The sequence below is a fragment of the Equus przewalskii genome, chromosome 9 (genome assembly GCF_037783145.1).
Source record: "Equus przewalskii isolate Varuska chromosome 9, EquPr2, whole genome shotgun sequence".
Taxonomy (NCBI): Eukaryota; Metazoa; Chordata; class Mammalia; order Perissodactyla; family Equidae; genus Equus; species Equus przewalskii.
This window is the reverse complement of record NC_091839.1, coordinates 70,655,288-70,674,389: the sequence shown is the minus strand read 5'-3', so window position 1 is coordinate 70,674,389 and position 19,102 is coordinate 70,655,288. Positions and strand designations below refer to the sequence as shown.

At 35.1% G+C, this 19,102-nt stretch overlaps 1 protein-coding gene and 1 long non-coding RNA gene across 6 annotated transcripts in view; both read right to left on the bottom strand.

Annotated features, from left to right (window-relative positions):
- NKAIN2 (sodium/potassium transporting ATPase interacting 2) overlaps nt 1-19,102 on the bottom strand; it is a 928,721-nt gene that overhangs the window by 854,254 nt on the left and 55,365 nt on the right. The window lies entirely within an intron of this gene.
- LOC139073400 (uncharacterized) overlaps nt 5,351-19,102 on the bottom strand; it is a 32,004-nt gene continuing 18,252 nt past the window's right edge. The window contains exons 2-3 of the long non-coding RNA XR_011522095.1: nt 7,644-7,755; nt 5,351-5,481 (exon numbers count right to left, since the gene is read on the bottom strand). This is a non-coding gene — a long non-coding RNA (uncharacterized lncRNA). The remainder of the gene's footprint in view (nt 5,482-7,643; nt 7,756-19,102) is intronic.

Genomic DNA, 19,102 nt, shown 5'->3' with positions numbered 1-19,102 from the left:
ATTGCTAACTGCTCTTAAAACTTGGTACCTATGGTCATTTTCCTAACATATTATTTATACTTGAGTATTTTCAAGTTCAATATTACCTATTTCCACACTAAAACTTTCTGAGAAAATTAAAACATACAAAATCTGATCAACAATTTCCACCTAAACATCTTGTTTGCCCTTTTCAATACCAATATGTCAGAAATGATTAAAATATAGTTTTGCAGAGGGACTATCGGAATAACTGATATGAGATAAACACCAGAGCTGTAGGAGGCCAAATTGTGTATCTGCTAATCAGAAGCAAATTTGATACAGGGCTACCCTGTAATCCTATCAGGAGCCAACTGTCCTTGCAGCCTGATTAAAAAGTGAAATCAGACTAGAACCTTTTGACATTGTTCAGAAAGAAAGACATCCAGAATACAGGGCTTGGGGTAAACATGCATAAGAAAAATGGTAACACATTGCTATGTGAGTAAATCTATTAAGAGACACAAAATAAAACAGAGGTTTTTAAAAATATGATTTATGAGTACATCATCACTTCGTTTTGTCACTTAAAATAAGACCAAGCTGGGCCGGCCCTGTGGCCGAGTGGTTAAGTTTGTGCCCTTTGCTTCAATGGCCCAGGGTTTCACTGGTTCAAATCCTGGGTGTGGACATGGCACCACTCATCAAGCCATGCTGAGGCGGTGTCCCACATGCCACAACTAGAAGGACCCACAACTGAAAATACACAACTATGTACTGGGGGCTTTCTGAGAAAAAGGAAAAATAAAATCTTTAAAAAAAAAAAAATTGGACCAAGCTTTGTGAATTGAGTAGGTTACCATTGCTTCTTATCTGCACCTGAGATAAAGAGAAGTCTAATAGGCATACGGAACAAGGATAGATAATCAACAGAATAAGCTGTACTTTTAATACAATCAACTTTATAGAAATGTAGACACTGTTAAAACAACTGAAATGATCAGGGGATAATCAAGATAATGTCTGTTACTCAGCTATAATAGTAATCTAAAGTACAAGAGAATACCACGTTAATTTTGTCACAGACTTAGTCACCTGTCTCTACACTGAGTTGAATAAATGCCTTCTCTAATATTATGACCAGCATGAACCGTTTGTAATGAATTACTTTTATTGTCTGTTCATAGTTAACCTAGAAAGCATGGAGACAGATTATCAGAATTACAGGAATGTAGAAATGGCCACCAATTTTGTCATTACCTTTTCATGGCTAAATTTCTCTCACTCAAGCCAAATCCCTAGAGTATTAATTGAACTGTAACCAAAAGTGTAAAAGATTCTTTCAGGAAAGTTGTTAGCCCATAGCTTACAGACAACACACACACACACACACACACACACAGTTGGTTTAAAAAATCTTTTCACTATCTACATTCAGTCTTTACAATTATTTCTTAATTCCTATGTTTGTTTCCTTACAAGGAAGGAATACATATGTGTGTGTTTATATATGCTCATACACATGCACATGCACATGCACACAACCCAGACAACACAAAAAAGGCTCAGTTTCACTGGCTTAGTTTCTGACTGATTTTAAAGTATTTTAAATTTACTGAACATGAGACACAGACATGTAGAGTGGAACTACACCTACATATTTGGTTTCGTTTTGATTTTCTCCTTCCTTAAACAAAAGTTTTCATTTTAACTTTCACAAGGCTTTGGGGAGCTCTTTTTGAATATCATTAAACAAATCATCATGATTAACGAACAACAAATTTGGGCTATAAGATTCCACTTATCAAACCACCAATTACACAATTACTTTAGGAATATGACAGAAAATTGACTTTTTTAATTGGAGGAATGATTTCTGCATTTTTTTAAACACAAAAGTAAGCTTCTACAGACATCCACCAAACACACACACATCACAAAATTTGGTCTGAATATTGAATAAAAACAAAGTTTCATTTAATTAAGACAGTATATTATTAAAGTCAGTTCACAATAATATACAAAATATTTTGCATTCAAATTCATTGACAGCACCTGTAAATTACTTACTTCTATTCATTTTACATAAAGATTCACAAATGATCCTTAAAAACTAAAAGGAAATTATTTCCCCTATCTTAAAGTAGTTTGAGAGAACATTTTTTTCAGGATGAAAAAGGACACACAAGTCATCTATTTTAATACTGTATCCAAAGTAGCGATTTCTTTCATAATTAATGCCCTAAGTCCCAGAATGCCTTATACCTGAGTTTAACCAAATTATGACAATACATACATATAATCTTATTTTTTAAATGTATGTAATTGATATATTTTACTATGCAAAAACTTGAACTAAAAGTTAACATTCAATAATATGAAGAGATTAGTCTTTACTGATGGTAGAAATTACCAATTATGTATGTCAGCAACATGAAAAGTTTTAATAATCTAAGTTCTGAAAAAAACTGCATAGATATTTAGTCTATGCATTCTGTGTGTGAATTCAAATACAGTTCATCAGATAAAAGCTAATCCAAAATTTAAAATATGGTAGATTCTATTTTAATAATATGGTATATTGAATTTTAATAATATCATTATAAATAATAACAGTAACGGTAATACTGAATTTAAGCACAAAATCTTATTAAAGATCTACAGAATAAGTTTAAAAGTATCCTGCTTATTCTAGCTCCCTTGTGTATGACAGAAGGTCTATATACAATCTAACATGTCTATGTTTTTGTTTCATATATATATGTATATCATGAAAGCGGTTTACAGAATTAAACATCAGTCTCATATTTCTGTCATATTAGTTACTAGAGGACTATCCTAATATGATTTCATACTTTGAACTGCAAATTTTTTTTATTATCACAGTGAAGCATTCTTACGAAATGCACAAATAGGAAATATTTTAAAATGGGCAAACGCACAAAACAGACTCTAGAAACAGTTCCTTAAGAAAGAAAGATGATGCATTTTCTATGCAATTGGTTGGCAAATATCTCTTCATAGAGTTAGAGGCAAGCTAGTTCCCTACTGAGTAATCCAAATTCTGACACTAGATACACTACATCAGGTTTCACCATAAACAGCTTCATTTCATTTCACATACTATATTGCTTCTCCTTTTGCCCTCATTGCGTTCCCATTCAGTGGTCAGAAGAGATGAAACTATTCTTCATATACAAAAACTTGTTTCTATTTTTTTGACTCATTTTTTAGAATGAAATCCCTAGCCACAGCCAACTCAGCACACCATTAGCAGTCCCTGTTGGGGTTTTTTCTTGTTCACAGCCCTGCCATCCCTTAACGTGACTTTGATGGAAATCTGCAGAATCACATCTGGTAATTCTTTCCATTCACACTAAAGCTGACTAAAGAACCACTTCAAATTAGATGCTTTTCAGGAAATATTTACCATTCTGTCAAAGATAACTTTCTACGTTAAAATAGGGATTGAAGATGCAAAATGAGGTGAAAAAAATGTAAACTAATTATCTTTATTGCCCAAAGTTATACTTTCTGTAAACCAGCACTTCAACTTTTATTGTGATTCATAAAAAGCATACCAAGATAGATTATATAAGCATAATTTTTATTCTTGCAAGAAAGTCAATGATAAACTTTCTATGCTTCCATCTCTTTAGATTTCTTTTTAATACACTAAGGTCCACACTCTCCTTGTCAAATATTCAGTCTTTGAGAAGAGATGTGCGATGGGGTTTGATAGAGGATCATCGAATTCCATTCTCTTCTTCACCAGCAATGGCGTTACAGCTGCCCAGCTATATTGTGAAGTCCTCTTTGCAAGTGCCCCCATCTTACTTAAAGGAATGAAGCAGAAGTGTGTGCCATTTCTGGACCTATGTTGCTCCCCCTCTTGTCTCTCCTGTTCCTTTTAGCCAGAATATTGAGGTGCTCATACTCCAGCTGGGACCATACCCTGAGGTGATGGTGGAAAGACAAGGTAGAAGGAACCTGGAGTTTCTGAATGATCACAAGGAGCAGAGCTGTGTCAACAACCTGGACCACTCCCTTGAAGAATATTAGATGAGCAATAAGAATTTACATGCTCTTAAAGCCATTGTACTTCAGGGTTTCTTTGTTACAGCTTAGCCTTCACCCTAACAAGATAAGGGTGACACAAAGCATGAAGGATAAAACAGGAAATTCTGCATTTTGGATTAACTATGTCCTTTGCTTCTATGTATTTGTTAAAAGATAACCAGACTTCATAAAGAGACAACACATCTGTTTGAGCAACAGACATGAAGCATATTCAGAAAAACAGTCTGGATTATTTTTACTGAGTTCCATTTGATATTGAATTGATGGCATAACTATAATGACTTTCTAGTACCAACAGTTCAATTCAGTGCCCAAGAAGCAAGCCAATGCCTAGAAGAAAAATGCATTTAATATGAATTCACAATAAAATTACCTGCATGTAATAGTATATACTAGGCTTTTCTAGGCTTTACAGGTTAAAAGACGAAAACAATCGAGTCTTCTAGAAAAAAATAATAATAAGCCACTCAAACTTCAGCAGTGCAATGGAAAAAAAACAAAGGCACAATTGGAGAATGTAGAAAAAAGCATCCCTATTAGTGAGGTCAAGAAAAGCTTCCATGGAGAAGCTGTTTTGAAATGAAATCTGGAATAATGGTTTGCTAGGTAGGCAAGGGCACATTATGTGTGCTTGGCATGGGGAGGAGAGGGGAGAGCATGGGGAGGAAGGATGGAAGAGGGGCATTAAAGGTCCAGGAAGAGGGAAAAGAGGGAGAGGAGAAGGAGAAGTAGGAGGGGCAGGACATGAATGGAAAACAGAAGGCAAATTCAGAACTCAGTCTACAGAGTATTCTGTCACAACCCACCACCATTCTATCACTGTCTACAGAGTCCATGGAACCAAAACTGCAACCTCATAATACTCCTCAACATGGTAACACCTGTTACCACTAAAAATGGATGGTAGTTGGCCTGAAAACTATTTCTCATACACTTTATATGCCCATCTAAATTCTGATTATAAATGAATATGTGGATAAAATATAAGCAATCCAAAATTCAATAATACGTTAAAATCAACAGCTACCATGACCTGGTAAGTAATATCCTAGCAACACAAGGATGATGTAACATTTAAAAATCTGCTAATCAAATACAACACAGTTACAATTCAAAGAAAAAGTGACAAATTAGTACAATCTAAAAAGGCATTGAATAACTCAATATGCATTCTTGATTTTAAAAATACTACCTAGGAAAAAAGAAACAAAAGAAATAATTTATTATATTTTAAACAAGTTGTAGGCCCGTAGCATACTAAAAGAGAAAACAAAATATGCATTTCCATAAAATCAAGAACAAAATAAAAGTACTTTTCTTGTTGTCATCATTTGATAATTTTCTAGAAATTTTAGCCAATGCGATGAGACATGAAACAGAAATAAGAAGTACTGGAAATGAGAAGATAACATTACTGGTATCTTCAGTTAATTTTTACACCTGTAAATACAAGAAAAACAAATGAAAAAAATCATATATTTAAATCAGCAAGAAAATAGAACAAGTTAAAATTACAAAACTTTATGTTTACCCTATATATACGCAAAATCAATTAAAGAAGTAATCGAATTATTCCTAATACAAATAGCTATAAAGTCACAAGTAACCTAAAATTTTCTAGCAAAAAATAATGGGATACATATATTTGAATAAAATATAATTTTACAGAGGAATCTAAAAATAATTTTGCAAGAATGGAGAAATATCTCATATTTGGGGGTGGAAAACATGTATAAGCAGGCAGACTTCTGGGAATATACTAATGATTTCCAGTAAAATCTAATGAAATTTCAGTGAGAAAAATAAGAATCTCAGCAGCATTTACCTGGTAGACTAAATTCACAAAGAATAGCTAAACATATCAGAAAAAATGACTGGAGGGTGCATATGTCTACACTGAAATAATTCAAACAATATGGTCATATGTAAGAATTAACAGAAGAGGAGAACAAAAGTGACTGCCCTGAACTTCCTGGGAATATATATGAACTTGGTATACAGTAACAACAACAATAAAAACAATTTCACAAAGGGTTAGATCATTCAACAAATGATGCTGGGAAGTTTGCTAATTAAAATAAATAAAATACTGTTTTTGAGTTCCCAAAATTATAAATCAGATCAATTCTAGATGGATTAAAATTTTAAATACAGCTATAGAAGACCAGTAAATATTTTTCATACTTCGAAGTCTCCTAAGAATAAAAATATGGAGTAAAATCACAAAAGAAAGGGCAAATAGGTTTAATTACATATACCTTAAAATGTATACATATCAAGAATATTTTGGACAAAATTTAAAGCAAAGTTGGGGCTGGCCCCGTGGCCGAGCGGTTAAGTTCGCGCGCTCCGCTGCAGGCGGCCCAGTGTTTCGTTGGTTCGAATCCTGGGCACGGACATGACACTGCTCATCAAACCACGCTGAGGCAGCGTCCCACATGCCACAACTAGAAGGACCCACAACAAAGAATATACAACTATGTACCGGGGGGCTTTGGGGAGAAAAAGGAAAAAATAAAATCTTTAAAAAAAAAAAAAAAATTTAAAGCAAAGTTCAATTAGGAAATAATTTTAAAATAAATATGAGAAAGGTATACTCTCCTTACAAATCAATAATTAAAACATTTATATTCCATTAAAAACACCAATAAAAAATATGGATAAGAACATCCATGGGCAATTCACAGAAGAAATACATATGTTTATATAATAAAATGTTCAACCTCACCAATAATCAAAGCAAGGAAAATTGAAACAAGCAAATCATATTTTAAAAAACATCAATTGGCAAAAATTAACAAAATATATTATGTTTTCATACATATACAAGTTATTCAACAATATGTAAAAAGAACCTTTAAAATGTTCATACATTTTAATCAAATAATTACATTTTAGGAATTTATGCTAAGGAATAATCAGAAATGCTATTAATTATGTATTCATAAAAGTATTCATTTCAGCATTCATTTATTATAGTAGAAAAATCTGAATTTCTAAAAATAATGGAAACAACCTAAATGCCCCAAATAGAGAAATTGATGAAATGTATTCTGACATATAAGACAAAATGCAGTCATCAAATTTTCCCATGTATCTATAATTACATGGAAAAGTGGGATCAATAATGTAAACACTATGATCTCAAATTCTTAAACTCTATATGTAGTCATAAATACTTTTCATATATTTTATATAGATGTGTGTGTGTACCCACGTATATATATGTATAGAGAGAAAAGATCAAAGAATTACCCAATAATGGTCAAAGTAGTTGTTTTCTAACAGCAGGATTACAAATTGTTTTTATTTTCTTCTTCACAACTTTACATATTTTTCCAGTTTTCTACAGTAGACATGTTTTTATAATCAAAAGAAACAAAAATATTTTTATACACCCACTCAATTTTTATGAACCATTTTCAGTATAATGTTGTTGTATCTCATTGTAACAAGAATCAATAACTCTGAAAAAATACATTTCTAGAGCAATGAGTTACACTTTTAAATTGCATTAATATTTTTTGGTTTCTAAGAAATTATTTCACTGAGTGCCAAAATAAGCGCCTTCAGGCTCTGTATTAAGAACTATGCTAACTCACATGGCTGCTGAAGTGCATTCAGAAATGTTGGTGTACAATCTCCGTTTTCCCCTAACCATGACTTTTCCCAGTCAGGACTGTAAACAGATAGGTGTGCTTCTGAAATCAGGGTCTAGCATTCAAAGACAAGACATTACTTAGATAAACCAGACAATCTGGGATGTTTGTAACGTGATTTTTATATCAGAAATGGTTTATGAAGCTAGTGAATTACAGATACAATACAATACAATACAATTGTGTAACAAACTAGGATTCAGGAATTCCGTCCAAGTTTTAGCCGCATCAAAAGAGAGAAGGAGAGCATTTCTCTCCTTAAGGCCCAGCAGGATGCACAGTTAGATGTTCTCCACAGTGGAAAAAGAAGTATCTAATAAGCCACTTCTGATGGCCACACCATAGGTCAGCGTTAAAACCTAGGATCTTAATGGTCTGTCTGACAATGAAATTGGCAACAATGAGACAATGCATTCCCTTGGAGAATTTTCTTGAGAGGCATTAAAAAGGAGCAGATGGCAGGATATGAACGTATTTTTTCTTGTTCCTCCTTCATATAAAAAATTACTTTAACCAAACAAAATGTAAAACAGGAAAAAGGCAAAAATCACTAGTCACAAAATACAAAGAGGACAGGGATGAATAGCGTACATTTACCTACAGTTAAACACTGGGCATTATGAAGAGTAAAACAACACTGCTTATAACCACTTGTACTTGATAAGTAAAGACATGAGGAAAGGTCAAAAAACGGCCCAAGCATCCACTCAGTCTCTCCTGCCAAACACCTAGGAGTCATTATTAATGTCACCCTTTCCTCAGCCCCTTATCTAGTCCCCATCAATATGATTGGTCAACTCTACTCCAAAATCATTTTCAGAATCTGCCTATTTATCTCCAACTTCAATAGCATCTCTCAGTCTAGACTAAAGAGATGCCCTTATACACATTCTCCCTCTCTCTAGTCTTGTCCCCACTTTCCATAAAATGTTCAGGGGAATCTTCAAAAATATAAAGCAGATCATGCCACTGCCCTGCTTAAAAACCCTCCAGTGGCTTTGCATGACTCTTAAAGCAAAGTGATAAACACAAAACCCATCCCCATGGCTTTCATGATTTGGCCCTGCGTAACTGTGAGCCTCATCTCTTCCGTTTGCTCTGACACTCAGCACACTGCCTTCTTTCAGATCCTCTAACAACCAAGCTCACTCCTCCCTTAACACCTGAACTCCCTCTCCCCGGATTCTCCCCAGAATCTCCCATGCCTGACTCATTCTTATCATTCATGCCTTAGCATAAGAGGTCTCTCGAACATCCAACTAATTCTTTGGTACTCTATTAATAATCACTTGACTCCACTTTATTTTCTTCACAGTTCTTATCATTATCTAATATTCTCATTTTACTCATTATTTATTGTCTTTCCCCACTAGAATGTATGCACCTGCAGAGCAGAGGCCTCTTCCATCTTGTTCAAAGTGTTAACTTGGCACCAAAGAGCGCCTAGCACAAGGTAAGTCCTCAACAAATACTTGAGAGAATTAATAAGATGGTCCTGAGAAGATGGATGATAGAAGAATATATGACTAGCCAATAATAATGTTAGATGGTATAAGGGTTCACTTCCTGGAAAGCTAAAAATATTAGAGTCTTGTAATTATTTACATGCAACTTTTAGGCAATTTTGATAATGTAGCAAGCACTGATAAACTGTCTTAGTTTGTTTTATTCCTCCATAATTGAATATAGAAGTCAAGTGATTTAGGGGCAATGAATGTCTGATTGAGACTGAAGCAATCTCACGTTCAGCATGCTCAAAGAATACCATCTTTGTGTCAGAGGTACTGGGGTCATAAGACCTATGCTTCTTATCACCTATTTTTAATAAAATAATGCAGCAGATGCAGTCAGAGGTCTGACCACATGTCCTCGCATCCCTAGACCATTTTTGTGAACACCAGTTCCTGGTATACTTTCAGTCTCAACATCACCACTCACGGCTTTTCACAGCAGGGTTACTTCAGGCTTCAAGATCACACCTTGCCTCAGCCCTGGGAATTCGTGTCCTCCTGGGGCTGTCCTCAAGTACTGACCAAAGGATGTGGATGTAAACAATATGGCTCCCTGTCTAATGACTAGAATAACTCCGAGATGTGCACTGCACTCTCTCCACAGCTTCCTCAGGGGACTCCCTAGGCAATATCACACCCTTCTTGGCCCCCTTTCCTCTCCAGGCCCACTTCTTTAATTTTCTACTAGTTTTCCCTGGGAACACTTCCTAATAAATTGCTTTCACAGGAATTCTCATCCCAGGGTCTGCTTCAGGAGAACTCAACCTAAGACAAATAATAAAAGCAAAATGGAAAATGAAACAGATTAATATTAAACATGGCTGGGAATGTTGGTGATGCTACCAAAACCACACAGCACGGTGGGCATGTCGGGAGTAACAACATGCATAGCTTAAAAACACATCAAATTGGGAATGGACACGTCAACGGTAGAAGGTGGCGGGAAAGGGAAACATAGAAAATCTAGGATTCACTCCACTTTAAAGAAAAGGAAACAAATTATAGATGATTCATTATAAGTGTGTTTCATATGAGACTATGACAAAGAAATTCAATCAGGGATTCCTATTCAAAGAAAAATACTGGCAAATGAATGGACATTTATATGTTTTAAATTAAACAAAATGTTTAATTTTTCAAAAATCAGAATGACATCAGACATTTGAACAGCAATATTATGAGCCAGAAGGCAGTAAAAAATATTTTCAAAATCCTAAGGGGAAATTATTTCCATACCATAATTCTATACTCAGGCAACTATTAACTGTGAGTGGAACAGACACTCAGACATGAAAAGTATCAAAATATATCTTTCATGCACCTTTTCCCAGGAAGCTTTTGGAGGTATACTCCATTAAAACAAGAGGATAAAATAAGGAGAAGGAATATTTGGGATTCCAGAAACAATCTGACTGAACAAAGGAGGCAAAGAGGATCTCCAGAAGGTGATGGCGACCAAGGTTGGCTCTGAGGCTGACTATAGCCAGTTGGAATGTCTCTCCAAGAAGAAACTGAGGGGATACCCAAAGTGTTGGGACATATTGCAAGAAACTTCTATTTCTGAAGAAGCACATGCGGTGAAGTGGTAAACAAACGATATAAATCAATAACGAAAAAGACAATTATTAACTAAAAGGAACAGAAAGCATAAAAAAACAAAAAATATTCACTGAACAGCTATGAACAGCAATTTATACACAATAATATAGCTACTAAATACTTATCTAACCGAAAGCATAATATAACTATATTGGTAAGATGGAGAGATCAAAATTGTACACATACGACGGCATAAAGGAGCCAAATCCTCATTAATTATAGTGGGAAATTAATAAATAATGTATGAAATTGAAAAATCAAGAAGCAGCAACATAAGCATGTTCTTTAAATATATGAAAGTAAGTATCAAAAGAAATAGCTAAAAGAGTTGAAAGTAGTTGCTTCTAAAGATTGGGAAATGGGACAGTAATTGAGAAAAAAAGACTTGCATTTATGTACATATATAACTGGTAAAATGAAATATTAAAAAAAGAGAAAAAAGAGCTTTGGGCAATTTCTCCCTCATCTAACATTTGAGCATTTAATATTTATTTACATCTACTGGAAAGAGTAAAATATTTTCTATTATAGCTGATTAATTCAAACAAGGAACCCTACAGGGCACTAATCAATAGATAAAAGCTTTGAATAAAGTGATCTGAAAGAGAAACTCTAGATTTCCAAATAACAACATAATGTGCCTAACATTCATCCAGTGTTTCTTATGTAGCTGGAACGCATATAGTATTTAATTTTCACAATATCCCTTTGAGGCAGGTACTACAATTGTCCCCATTTTACAGAAGAGGAAACTAAGGTTTAGAAAACGTCAATCTTTGCTCAAAATCTCACACCCAGAAAGTACGGCGGCGAGATCTCTGTTGTCTCTGGTGGGAATGCTTGTTCCCCAGAAATACAGTTAGCTCAATGTCCCAGCTCCTTCACGTCTTTGTACAAATTTTACCATCATAGGAGGGTTTCCCTGACCACCTCACTTGAAATGGAAAATAATTCTCTCTCCCTGACACACACACCAGCATTCCCTAATTCCTGGGTCCTTAATTTTCTCCATAGCACTTCTCCATCAAACACTACACAGTTCATTTATTTCTATTATTTATTGTCTGTCTCATCAATTAAACGTAAGTTCCACAAGAACAAGGATTTTTGTCTCTTTTCTTTATCTGTCATATCCTCAGTGCTCAGATGAGCATCTAGCACATAACAGAGTCAAAAAATAATTGTTGAATTCACTGAAAATTGATGAATCTAGAATCTGAGCTCTTTACCACTACCATATTATATTGCCAACTCTAGTTACTCACTGCAAAATGTTGTAGAGATTATCAAGTTTTGTCAAAACACTAGTCCATAAATATAATATCTCTTCTTCCTATGCAAAAGAATGGCTTACAGCAGTGTCTTAAAAGCTAGTGTCTATACTTTTGCTTTTACCAGGGTTATCTTTTGAAGTATTGACTTTTGCTGATAAGCAACCATAAGCAAATGCCTTGTTGTGCTAAGTGGGTGCCATGAGTAGAGAACAAGTCCCTTGTCGGGGGAGTTTTTTGTAGGTAAAATAAACAGAAAATATTGCAGAGTGCTTTCTGTTGGGAGGACTTGGGGGAATATGAATCAAACTGGGTGACTTAAAATGGGTTCCTGTAGATGCTGAACTATGCAATTTGTTCAGCTCCCCGTTAATGACAGGGGTTCTTCCTACTCCTTCTGTATACAAACTGTAACTCAGGACTGATGCAAGTGTAACAAGGTAATAACTCAGCTTTCAAACCAGTTCACAACTGCATGAACTTAGCATTCTGGAAGGGGCTTTTATAAGGGCTGAAGAAGGGAACCCACTCATTTTTTTGTTGATTAGACTAAAGGACGACAAATCTATCACCTTTTCCAGATTTTACAGCTGTAAACAGCTAGTGACCAATGCAATAACCTCAGTGGAGCAAGACTATCTTTTCAGACTTGAACATAATGAATGCTTTCTGATAAGGTCAGTTAAGGGTTAGGAATGGGCAAGTTTAGGGCTATTTAGCAGGTACAGTCACTGATTTTAATGACAAAGCCACTGAAAGCAAATTTCATTTTCCATGGTGTCTTGTTTCCCTTTTGTTGAAAGCACATATTCCTGTTTTTCAATTTGTCTTTAAAGTGCTTTAGATTTAGGATCAAATGAACTAATTCTTCAGGATCTTCTAGTTCTTTGGACATTTAGGATTTAAAGACCAATCAATAACAGACTTTATTTGGGACAAGAAAACAGAAAACTTCTCCTGATAAATTGTGATACTTGGTTAGCAGGTAGTTTTCTTTTCTTTTTATCCTATCTTTTCTTTCTTTCTTTTTTTTTTTTTAACTATTCACTATCTACAAAATCAAACAAGAACTGACCAGATGTTTTCTATCATTATTATTATTTCCTAATATTACTCAGAGTTCTGAGTACAAGGTACAGTAGAACATTTGGTGAAGCAACTATTTCTACATAAAATGTGAAAGACCCTAAACGAAGAAACCAACGGGGTAATTTGGTTTGTAATAAACTTTTCCCTACTTATATTCATGTAATACAAAGTAAAGGCAGAGATTTATAAATAACTTTGAAATTGATTAATTTCTACACCATTCTAATCATCTTTTCTCATTAATCAAAAAAGTGATACTGTTAGCAAACCCTGTGTATGTTTTACGGAAAATCTCAACTCGTGACTACATTGTATTTGTGAAAAATATCATAAATGGTTTGATAACTTAAAAAAACAATTAATAAATATTAAAACACTTCTAATGGCAAACCAACAAGGAAACGATGTTCCTGACATATATATATATATGTGTGTGTGTGTAGGTATATATCACCTAAACTTTCATTAATTTATTCCATCAGTTAGTCATTGTTTTTTCAAATCTTTATTGAGAATCTACTCAGTACCAGCAGACTCTGAGCAACGCTGCTGGAGAGCAAGAAATGCATGTGACATCTGCCCCCAAGGAGCTTACAACCTCAGAGAAGACGACTGGAGTACGCCAACAGCTAGAACTCAGTATAACAATGAATAACAGAAGGATGCTCAAATACCACAAAAGGTCTCATTTGAACTACAGCGTGGGGCAGGGGAAAGGAACTGGGATGGAGGGTGCTTAGAAAAAGCTTCAGAGAAATGGAAATGCTTGAGCTAAATCTTGAATAATAAAGTGAAGATGAGAAAGTGCATTCCTGAATGGGGAATGGTTTACGCAAAGGCACACATTTTGAAATAGTATAAAACAACCTGGAAACCACAAATAATTAACAATAGCTAACATTTTTGAGTATTTATGTACCAAGCATACTAATAAGCATTCATTTAACAAGAGGTGAAGTAAATATTTTTAATTCTCAGATTTTTTTTATAAGGAAACCAAGGCTTGGAAGGACTACACAACTTCTACAATTCCCATAATTCAGACTTGAACTAAGTAATCTGATTTCACAACTTTTACTCTTAATTGATCAACCAATACACTGGACTTTCTAAAGGTTAATCAAAGTAAAGTGACTAAAGACAAGAATCAACATAGCCAAATAATGACGTAATACTCTGCTGAGAAGCATGGACTTGTTCCTACCGGCATAAATAGCCATTAACAGATTTTAAGATAGGGAATTATATATGAAGAAAAATTAGTATAATATTCCAAGCAGGAATAAATAAGATCCAAGGGTAACAGGGGAGAGGAAAGATGAGAGATAACTAATGTCAAGAGATCTACAGGAGGCAGGGTCAAGAAGATTTCACAGTTGACTAGATATAGATGGTGAAAGACAACTGAGATGTCTCCTTGGGTTCCGGCTTGGGCAATAGGTAGATGACACTCTAGCATTCACAATGAAAGGTCTAGAGAGGAATGGGGGAGTTAGTTATGTATAGGGTATGAAGGAAAGTATAATTATGAAAAAAAATCACCATGGGATAGTATGACAATTTTATAAATAGGGAAGGTGGGGTGGTAAAAGTGGAAGTCAAAGGAATACCAAATTTATGGGCTGACGAATTAATTTTTTAACAAAGCTAAAAGGAAGCAACCTAGAGAGGCTGGAGCAAACAAGAGAAAGAAAGTAATGCTATAATAACTAAGGGAGAAGAGCAACTTTTAACATGAGAAGTCCATGCTCAAAGGCTGCCCAGACACTAAGAGAGCCAACTACTACAAGTACACACACCATGTTTGCTAATTAAGGTCCTAGCTTGTTTCCTTAGAACATTTCTTTGGAGTGTCTGGGAAGAAGGAGATTATGATAGGTTGAAGAAGGAAAAGGGACTTGAAGAAGTAGAACAATGAGTGTAAATTATTATTTTAGGAATTTGGCTGCTAAGGATAGGAGAGAGACAGGGTAACAGTCAGATGAGGATAGAGTTTGAGCGAAGAAAGAAAAGAGTCAATATGATAGAGAAGTAGAGGGTACAGGAGAAATGGGAAACTGAATGAGCAAAGGCCTTGAGTGAAACGCCCGGGGGGAAATTTACTTCTAGTTATATCTGCCATGGGGAAAGTCAGCTTTACCCAAGCAATAAATCAAACTGTTGGGTTATTCTAGGGAAACAAGACTCCAAAACCGCCTATAGAATCCTTCTTAGGTACCCTTGAGAGCAATTCATTTTCTACTATTTTGCAAAGAGAGCTAGATTATTTATCTCATAAAACATTTTGGAACATTGTACAATTAAAAATTTTGAAAATCTTGCCTTGCATAATTCTGCTTTTCAAGTGATTTGCACACTGTAAATGTTCCCTCACTATAACTTATTCAGGCATTTTTGTTTCCTCAATATTCAACAAAGCCATTCTTCTCTTTGTTTGATTGTCTCAACCACTCTTGACCTTGGAACATAGAATCATGGAACCACATGGTCCCTGGGAAGCTACCTAACTGATACATATTAAGGCATATGAAATTCTGAAGTTCATTCCTAAGAGTATTGGTATTATTATTATTTTTAAAAGCAAATTGTGGACTTATTACATTAAAGATTTGGAAACATTTTACATAGAATAAAATATATAACAAAAATAAGTGAAATAGAATGTATCTGTCTCTCCTCTAACTCTTGTTATGAATCAACCATAAAAAATAAAGCATGGTTATAAGAAAGAGCTAAAGAGGAAGAGACTTCCATATAGCTTAAGAAGTAGACAGTGTAAAAATGTTTATGACCGGAATAAATGCCATTCTACAGTTGTCTTTCCATCAGGACTCTTTCAGAATGAACTGAAATTAAAGACATCTTATCTTGATATAGTTTCAGATACAGCTTTTTATTAACATTTAATGATTTTCTGCAAACTTTTGCAATATTTATCACTTTGAAAAAAGTTCAAGCAACAAGATTAAATTACCAAAATTTCCAAGAGACTTATTTCATAAATGATACAATAGACAATTTATATATTAATTTGTCAATAGCATGCATTGCTCACATTGAAAGAAGCCGCGTTAGACCTTAAGAGATTATTAAGAATATTTTTCTTTTTTTGACAAAAAGGGTCCTAAGAATATTTGATCTTTTCTAGGACAGTTCATTTAATTTAATTTTAAAAGGAACAGAGAAAATGTGAAAGCATTCTTGGAGCACAGATGACCATAAAAATGCAACAAAGCCTCAACAAAAGCAAGGATAATTAACCAGGATATTGCTGCGCAAAAGTTTAATTATTAAAGGTTGATATAACGCTTTTACTAATTGTTCTACATAACCAATTAATTTTCAGGAGGTTAACTGAGATTCAGCTTTCATATTTTTTAGTTTCAGGGGCAAATATAGAGCACTCAAATAGCGAATACGCTCAATTTATCTAATCTTTATTCTTGTTATATTTTAAAAACTTTAATTTATCCATGCACACTCCTACCTCAGGGCCTTTGCATTTATCACTCCCTCTGCTAACATCCAGATATCCGGATGGTTCCTTCCTTCATTTCACTCAGGATTTGCTCAAATGTCACCTTATCAGAAACAGTTGCCTTGACCACTTGAAATGAAATTGCAGCTCCCCTCCTCCAAGTCTCTTTCTATCCTCTTGCCATGTTACATATTTATTTATGGCTTCTCTGCCCAACAAGGTGTAAGCTCCTGCTATGGTCTGAATGTTTGTGTCCATCCAAAGCGAATATATTGAAATCTAATGCCCAACGTGATGGTATTAGGAGGTGGGACCTTTGGGAGGTGATTAGGTCATGAAGATGGAGGCTCATGAAAGAGATTAGTGCCCTTACAAAAGCGACCCCAAAGAGCTCCCTTGTCCCTTCCAACACATGAGGACAGAGAAAAAAATGGTCACTAGGACAAGGGCCCTTACCAGACATTGAATCTGCTGGTGCCCTGATCTTAGACTTCCTAGCATCCAGAACTGTGAGAAATAAATTTCTGTTGTTTATAAGCCACCCAGTCTATGGTGTTTTGTCATAGCATCCCAAACGGAGTAAGACAGCTCCGTAAGAGTGGGGACCTAGTTTATTAAACTACTATATCTCCAGGCCCTACAACAGTATTTAGTATGTGGAAGACAATTAATAAACATCTGTGAATGAATGAATTCAAGAATCCAGAGATGAAAAGACGATTTATTTGATTTTGAAACAGAGAAATCAGGACCATTGAATTTCACTCTGTAAGTTATTCATGTTGTCCTGCCTATTTATTTACAATATAAAGCTCATAACACAGGAACCAATTATAGTCTCATCATTTATAAAATTTAAAACAAGAATGTAGTGATCTGAGAGATACTGACTGACAGATCCCAAAACTTTCTTTTATGCCTTCCTCAGGCTTTCAACAAGAGGAACAAAAGAAAAACAAAACAAGCAAACAACAACAACCCCAAAAAAAGAAAATTTAGATTGGAGGAGGTAATATCGGTCTTCAAAAGATTATCAAACGTTCTTTCATATTTTGATCTTCATAGCTGAAAGAAGGAAAAAATGTGTACAAAATGTAATACATAAACTATCTTTTCTTCATTTAAGTATATCTTTCATAACTATGTGATTTGATTTAGGACAGCTTTATTCTTATGGCAGGAATAATTGGGCTTTAGTGAATTAGCATCATTCTCCCTGGCTCAGATGGAAAAGGTGAAGGTAGACAGGACAGGAAGATAGGCCCGCATTTATGAGATGGAGAGAGAGTTTTTGCCTTCTGCACACAGCACTGTTGCCCTTAGCACAGAGCAGGGGCAGAGACGCTGGTCTTCCAGGCCCATGAGGAACAGGTAGGAAAGGTGCTGAGGAATGTACCAACTCCACCCCAAGCACCGCCCAGAGGCCAAGAGGGCCTGAACACAAATCCGCTTCTCTGTCAGTTAATGCCCCAGCCATGAACAATCTTCTAAGTAATGAGATCATTTGATCGCAACTTAACTAACGATACACCAGAAACTCCAGGAAGGGGTCAGAAGACTTCTTCATCCCTCTTTACCTTAATTCTCCAATTTGTTAGTACAAATGGAAAGTTCATAAATATTGTCTATAAAAATAAGGTGGTACAAAATGAAACTTCACTTGGAAGTAAAAATAAAAAGTAAGGGGGAATAAGTAAGTAAGTTTGAAGTCCAAACTATGGTATTAATTGTTACAGTTACCTGTAAACCTAACGAGGGCAAACCACGGCAGACAGCCTCCAAACTATTCCAAGCCAGTTAGAAAATAAAAATCCACATTATTCAATTTTAATATATACTCCCACCTTAGGAGCTCTTTCAATATAACTCCTCCCCCTCCATCTCCACAGAGCTCTGACTTTATATCTTTGTCCCTGTGGATTCCTGCGGAGGCCAGGTGGCATTAGAAAATGACCATTTTGAAAGCTTTTTTTAATCATGATTTGTACACCTATAGAAACCCACAGGACTAATAACAGGAAAAGAGAGAATTTGAGGATACAGCTATTCAATTGTACAGTTACTCATTGGCCACCTGCTATGTGTACTGCCTCAGAAGCTCCCAGAGACTCAATGGTAAATAAGACTAAGACTTTATCCAACAAAGGCTTTACAGTATAATAAGAGGAAAAGAGAGACACATGATGGACTACAATACACACTAGAAAAAGATAAGATACATACCATGAGGGAAAGGAAGCCAAAGACTCTGAGGGTTCAAAGATGATGATATTGCATGCACTTGTGGGATTCAATATGGAAATAGGTCATGAGAAGTGGATTGCAAGAAGGGATGTTGTGAGCAGAAAGAACCACAGGAGAAAACAGAAGGAATAGGAAGAATAGGCAGGAATAGAAAAAATCTCAGTTTATTAGACCATAGGGTATATGCAGTGGAGCAGTAGAGAACAGACT